This window comes from Oncorhynchus gorbuscha, linkage group LG15 (assembly GCF_021184085.1).
Source record: "Oncorhynchus gorbuscha isolate QuinsamMale2020 ecotype Even-year linkage group LG15, OgorEven_v1.0, whole genome shotgun sequence".
Classification (NCBI taxonomy): domain Eukaryota; kingdom Metazoa; phylum Chordata; class Actinopteri; order Salmoniformes; family Salmonidae; genus Oncorhynchus; species Oncorhynchus gorbuscha.
In genome coordinates, this window is record NC_060187.1 from 76,421,494 (window position 1) to 76,428,529 (window position 7,036).

Consider the following 7,036-nt stretch of genomic DNA (forward strand, 5'->3'; position numbering starts at 1 on the left):
AAAATATCTTTTTACTTTTCTGTATTCACTTTTCAATGGTTCATTAGAGATAGCGCATCATTGAAAGTCAAAAAGGGCTATTGCAAAGCTCTTAATAAAAATATACAGTTTAAGTGTAACTCTGACTGGTGTGTAGTTTGTAACTCTCCTCATTTGGTAAAGCAGAAAAATGGCACCATAAGGTTGAGGTGTATCATGATATGGTGAAGGAAAATACCTAATGGAAAAGAGGAACATAAAACCGCAAGAGAACTAACAATTATCAATGGCACAGTTATTTTTTTATTTTCCAATGAAGTCACTGAGAAATGTATTGTAAAGTCAATAAAATGTGTTTTTTCCCTTCCCAATTGAGCTGGCTTATTGGTATGCATACCTATGGAGAATATAGTCTAACTCATTTGAAAAAACAAAAATAACACGTTTATTTTCCCAATGCAAACATTTCCTGGAACTTAATTAAAATGATGGTAATGTGCTTTTAATTAAAGGACAAGATTCCCATTGGAAAGATTTCAGACTAGATGTAGAACATTACTGTAATGCTCCGGGTGTCGTGGGTGTGGAGTCAAATGCAGGAGACAGAGTTCAATGCTGTGCGTCTTTTACTAGCACCAACGCACCACAGAGTGCTCACAAAAGTAACGTTCCCAAACACAGGGGAAAAAGTACAATGGAAAAAATCACGACTAGGCACTAAGCACGTACCTCTACAACAGAGCCGAAGGTTTACAATGAAATAATCCCGCACAACAACCAGGCGGGCCGGCTGTCTAATAAAGAGAAACTAATTAAACATGAACAGGTGCTACCACTAAACATACAAGGAGGGGGAGGAAAAACAATCAGTGGCAGCTAATAGGCCGGTGATGACGACCGCCGAGCGCCACCCGCCCGGGAAGGGGAAACACCCTCGGTCGGACTCGTGACAATTACTCACCTTTTCCCTTTCCTGCTGCACACGTCAGACAACATGGCCGGGCTAAAAGATGTAAATCGACCATCTTCCAAACCTCAGGACGCTTCAGATTGACAATAACCATCTGGAGACCACAGACAACCAGACATCCCAAAATCTGATCCAACTGAAGAGCCTAAATATGACCTTGAACAAAATATCAAATCTCAGCTCCTCTGTATTTCAGGACCTCAAGAAACTTGTCAACCTGTCACTAAATAATAACTCAGTGATTAGGCTCCCTCCAGGTGTTTTCTCCTCATTCTCCAATCTGGATGTCCTCATATTACGGCAGAACTACCTGAACAACTTCTCTGCGGTGGCACAATCTGTGACTCACTTATCGAAGCTGACAAAACTAGATCTGTGCAATAACTATCTAACGTCCATCCAGCATTATAACCATACAGACCTACCAGAGTCCCTCACCACCCTCTATCTCTGTAACTGGCCACGTTAGCATGTGAGTGGGGATTCCTCAGCCATATACTACTACTGGATCTCTCCTACAATGACCAGCTCCCTTCAAGGGCTTTCCAAGGTGTGAACTTGTGGAAGCTAAACTACATGCGTTTGCATTCAACCAATGTCACAGTGCCAGAGCTTTTGAACATCAGCAATGTTAGAGCTGGGAACATAGACTTCTCTGGTATGGGGTTGAAGACTGACAATCTGCTCATGGAGTTATGCAGCCTTTTGAGTACAAAGGTTACATTTTTAAAAAGCTGTGTCTGGGTACCAATGGCATACCGTCATTGCGGAAGAACACACTTTCTAACTGTCCAACAATCAGAGTTAATTGGATCTTTTCTTCAATCAGGATCAAAGAACAGGATCAAATCAAGAATCACACTCTTTTGCTTTCCACCACACACCAAATGTGAAGACCCTACAACTCGCAGCGGACACTTTTGACAATCTGACCAAGTTGACTTTCCTCTCCTTGGACAACTCCTGTGCTGGGGTGATGCAGCTGCAGTCGGGCATCTTCAAAAATCTGCGGAAGTTGAGCAAGCTCAGCGCAAAGAACATGCGTGTCCAGTTATTCTCAAAAGGAGGTTTTCAGGGATCTGACGGAGCTGGAGATCTTGCTTCTCAACCAAAACGTAATGTAATCCTTAGATGAGAACGTGCTGGAGGCTCTGCGTAATATTCCTCTTAGTTGTAATTGCCTCAACAGGGATCTTCAGAACTGGACTTTGACAAACCAGAGTCCAGTTAGTCTTACTCTATTGACTACATTGCCCAGAAAAAACTCCAACAAACCATATACAACTTTGACACCAATGTCTTCTACCTGGACCTGGGTGAGTACCTTTATGCCACCACAACCACTGTGATTTTACTGCTGACTATAATCCAGTTTAGTAGACCAGCTACTTCCCAACCTGGAGAGCAACGGAGCCTCTTTCCGGCTGTGCCTGCATCACCGTGACTTTGAGCTGGGCCGCAACATTGTGGACAACATCGTCTCCGCCGTGTACAGGCTCTTCATCAAGCTCCAGGATGTGCCCCTGCTCATATTCCTGGACCCCATCGCTGAGAGGCAGCTGTTGGTTTACCACCGTATGAGAAAGGTAATGTTGAAGGAGACCTACCTGCAGTGGCCGGGACCAGACTGCACTGAGCTGGTCTAGGCCCAGGAACTGTTTTGGAACCATCTGAGGAGAGCGCTAAGGAGCCGGAGTAGCAGTTTTGAAGAGGAAGATGAGGAAGAGGGGTGGGAAGGATATTTCATTTAGCCACCGACGATGATGCTAAGTATTACTTAATGACTTTAGGAAAGGGTTAGAGGACACGCTTTGCTCTGGCAGCAGCCTGATTCCTGGATATGAAACTAAGTTCAATGTTGTAAAAGTACCAAAATGATGCACACATACACAGAGGGAGGAACTGAATATTTTGTAAATGTGCCCTCAGTACAATGATGTTCTACTTGCTTTGATCGATTGCTATAATAAGCTTGTCATGATTTGTTTCCTTTTTTTATTTTCTCTCATGGCAAACAAACTTAATCCTGTCATGATCAGTACTTAATAATATTGTAATACTGTGTGTACATTTAAAAGATGTAGAGGGAAATGGAAATGGGTATTAAATTGATGAGACGTACCCTGACAAATCATGTTGCAAAGTTAATTTAAATATTCTATAATAATTATATCACTGGCTCAAAATGTAATACACTGACAGACGAGATGTATTACTTAATGACTAAAGGGAATGGTTAGAGGGCACACTTTGCCCTGGCAACAGCCTGATTCCAGGATATGAAACTAAGTTCAATGTAGAAAAGTAGTGAAATTATGCCTACCCACACACATACAAATCCAGAGAGGAACTGAATATCTTGTGAAAGTGCCTATTACCATAACATTCTACTTGCTTGAAATCCAGCATTGTTTATGCTTTGATCGATTGCAATAATAAGCAAAACTCATAATTTGTTTGATTTTGTCATTTGCATTTGTAATGGAAAAAACGAACTTAATCCTGCTGTGATCAGTACTTAATATTGTAATACTGTATGTATTACAGGAAAATGGATATGGACATGAGAAATAGGATGATCAGACAAATCATGTTGCAAAGTTAATTTACATATTCTATAAGTATACTTCTTGATGGTAAATATCACTTTCTCAATGAAGAATGCACAAAATAAAACAAATGAATTCATGATCTATTATTAGATTTGAATATAAAACAGTGTGTTACTATGTACGGTATTATATTCACATGTTTCATTTGATTCAGTCCATCTTAAATGGTGAGAATCTCAATTACATAATCACATCCTCTCTCCTCCTCAAAACCCAGAGGAAAAGGTCAGAGGGGAGGGACCTCTGAGAAAAGATGTGAGGAGTATGCGATTGAGATCTTCCCATGGACAGCAGTCCTCTGCATAATGCATTCATGCTGATTTATGTCTTTGATCTTCTGTGCTAAAGAATTCTGCTTGTCAAAAATAATTACAAATATACTTTGAGTAGGCCCAGTGGCAAAAAAAAAACCTGAGGGACACATTTGTGTTCTGCCAAAGTTCTCACTGTAGCTGTCTGTAAACAACATACTGTATAAGTTATGCAATACATTTTCTCTTATAGTGCTTCTGTATGTTTTTGCATGCACATGTTTAAATTAGAAGTATTCATGCAGTAAAAAATACAATCTGCTGCGGTTACTTTTCCACAGCATAATTGTGCTTTTATTGTCCAGACTGTAAGTCGTTTTAGAGTATGTGAAACATATGAAAGAAAATATTTCAAAATATTTGTAAAAATGCAAACATTTCGTGGCTGGCACTTTGTCTTCCTGCCAACCAAATGGCCTGACACTATTCAACAGAGAACTAAAATATCAAGTCAGTTGTAATTGTAAACAATTAGACCAGTGTTCAGGGCTGGGGAAAGCAGGCAGGGACCCGGGGGGCAGAGGCAACAGGCCACTCTCTAGCATGTGGGTGGGTGGATAGTAGGTCATGTCAGGAAGGTGGGACCTGGAGATTACAGGGCTGATTGGGGGTGGTGGTTGAAGCGATAGAAAGGGTGGAGCTGATGACTGTCTAGTGGATAGTGGGTGGGAGCAGATGAGGATGAGGAAAATGGCTCCTTTCAGTGTCATATGGATCTCGCTGCTGTGGCAAGTGTCTGTCTCTGAGTCTTCACCCTCCTTTATAGACATCCTTTATTTTAGGGCCAAGAGATGTTGACAAAGAAAATTCTGACCGTATTTACAGCCTAAAACTGCAGCCTGGCTGAGAGCTCTCTCTTTAAGGTCACTTAGCTAAGAAAGAGTCAAGGCCCTATCTATAAGTGTTTTCATAGTGTGTGATGTCTTGATATATGTTAACCTATTTGTTTTTACCCAGGGATCCATGCGTGATGACTAGGTAGCAGTGGTGTAAAGTACTTAAGTAAAAATAGTTTAATGTACCACTTAAGTATTTTTGGAGGGTATCTGTACTTCACTACTTATATTTTTTACTTCACTACATTCCTAAGGAAAATGCTGTACTTTTTACTCCATACAGTTTTCCTTACAACCCAAAGTACTCATTACATTTTGAATGCTTAGCAGGACAGGAAAGTTGTTAAATTCACATACTTATCAAGAGAACACGTGGTCATCCCTACAGCCTATGGTTTGGCGGACTCACTAAACACAAATGCATCTTTTGTAAATCATGTTGGAGTGTGCCCCTGGCTTTCCGTACATTTTAAAAACAAGAAAATGGTGCAGTTTGCTTTGCTTAATATAAGGAATTTGAAATGATTTATGCTTTTACTTCTACTTTTGATACTTACGTATATTTTAGAAATTACATGTACTTTTGATACTTAAGTATATTTTAAACCAAATAAACTCAGCAAAAAAATAAACGTCCTCTCACTGTCAACTGCTTTTATTTTCAGCAAACTTAACATGTGTAAATATTTGTATAAACATAAGATTCAACAACTGAGACATAAAAATAACAAGTTCCACAGACATGTGACTTACAGAAAGGCACCTGCAAGTTCCCAGATATTTTTTGGGGGAATCGCCATAGCCCTCACCCTCCGATCCAACAGGTCCCAGATGTGCTCAATGGGATTGAGATCTGGGCTCTTTGCTGGCCATGGCAGAACACTAACATTCCTGGAAATCACGCACAGAATGAGCAGTATGGCTGGTTGTATTGTCATGCTAGAGGGTCATGTCAGGATGAGCCTGCAGGAAAGGTACCACATACAATGACAACAAGCTCAGTCCAATGATGCTGTGACACACCGCCACAGACCATGACAGACCCTCCAACTACAAATCGATACCGCTCCAGAGTACAGGCCTCGTTGTAACGCTCATTCCTTCGACGATAAATACGACCATCACCCCTGGTGAGACAAAACCGTGACTCGTCATTGAAGAGCACTTTTTGCCAGTCCTGTCTGGTCCAGCGACGGTGGGTTTGTGCCCATAGGCGACGTTGTTGCCGGTGATGTCTGGTGAGGACCTTCCTTATAACAGGCCTACAAGCCATCAGTCCAGCCACTCTCAGCCTATTGTGGACAGTCTGAGCACTGATGGAGGGGTTATGCGTTCCTGGTGTAACTCGGGCAGTTGTTGATGCCACCCTGTACCTGTCCCGCAGGTGTGATGTTCGGATGTACCGATCTTGTGCAGGTGTTGTTACATGTGGTCTGCCACTGCGAGGACAACCAGCTGTCTGTCCTGTCTCCCTGTAGCGCTGTCTTAGACGTTTCACAGCACAGACATGGAAATGTATTGCCCTGGCCACATCTGCAGTCCTCATGCCTCCTTACAGCATGCCTAAGGCACGTTCACACAGATGAGCAGGGACCCTTGGGCATCCTTATTTTGTTGTTTTTCAGTCAGTAGAAAGGCATCTTTAATGTCCTAAGGTTTCATAACTGTGACCTTAATTGCCTACCGTCTCATTATTTTGCCTGCAATATCAGTTCTGTTATACTCACAGACAATATCTTTACAGTTTTGGAAACTTTGGAGTGTTTTCTATCCTAAGCTGTCAATTATATGCATATTCTATTTTCTGTTCCTGAAAAATAGCCCTTTTACTTTGGGAATGTTATTTTTCCAAAAATAAAAGAAATGACCCCTAGATTCAACAATGACCGTTCCACAGGTGCATATTCATGAATTGTTTAAACCCTTTACAATGAAGATCTGTGAAGTTGTTTGGATTTTTACGAATTATCTTTGAAAGACATGGTCCTGAAAAGGGGACATTTCTTTTTTGGCTGAGTTTACTTTGACTTTACTCAAGTCCTATTTTGCTGGGTGACTTTCACTTTTATTTGAGTAACTTTCTATTAAAAGGTATCGATACTTTTACTCAAGTACTGTATGACAATTGGATACTCTTTCCACCACTGCTGGCTCGTCATGGCCTGCCTGCCTCTCTGCAGAATCTGTCAGATGGCCAGTTTACAGTTTACTCATAGGATGTACTTTGTATAGTGTTGTTTTATATCATGATTCAGTTAAGAAATGTGTGTATTTGTTTGTCTGAAAAGTACCTGATTACCTGAGTAAATAAAGCTTTGCTAAAGGTTC

At 41.1% G+C, this 7,036-nt stretch overlaps 1 pseudogene; it reads left to right on the plus strand.

Annotated features, from left to right (window-relative positions):
- The first annotated feature begins 1,469 nt into the window (after positions 1-1,469).
- LOC123997330 lies at positions 1,470-2,700 on the plus strand (annotated as a pseudogene).
- Positions 2,701-7,036: the final 4,336 nt, after the last annotated feature.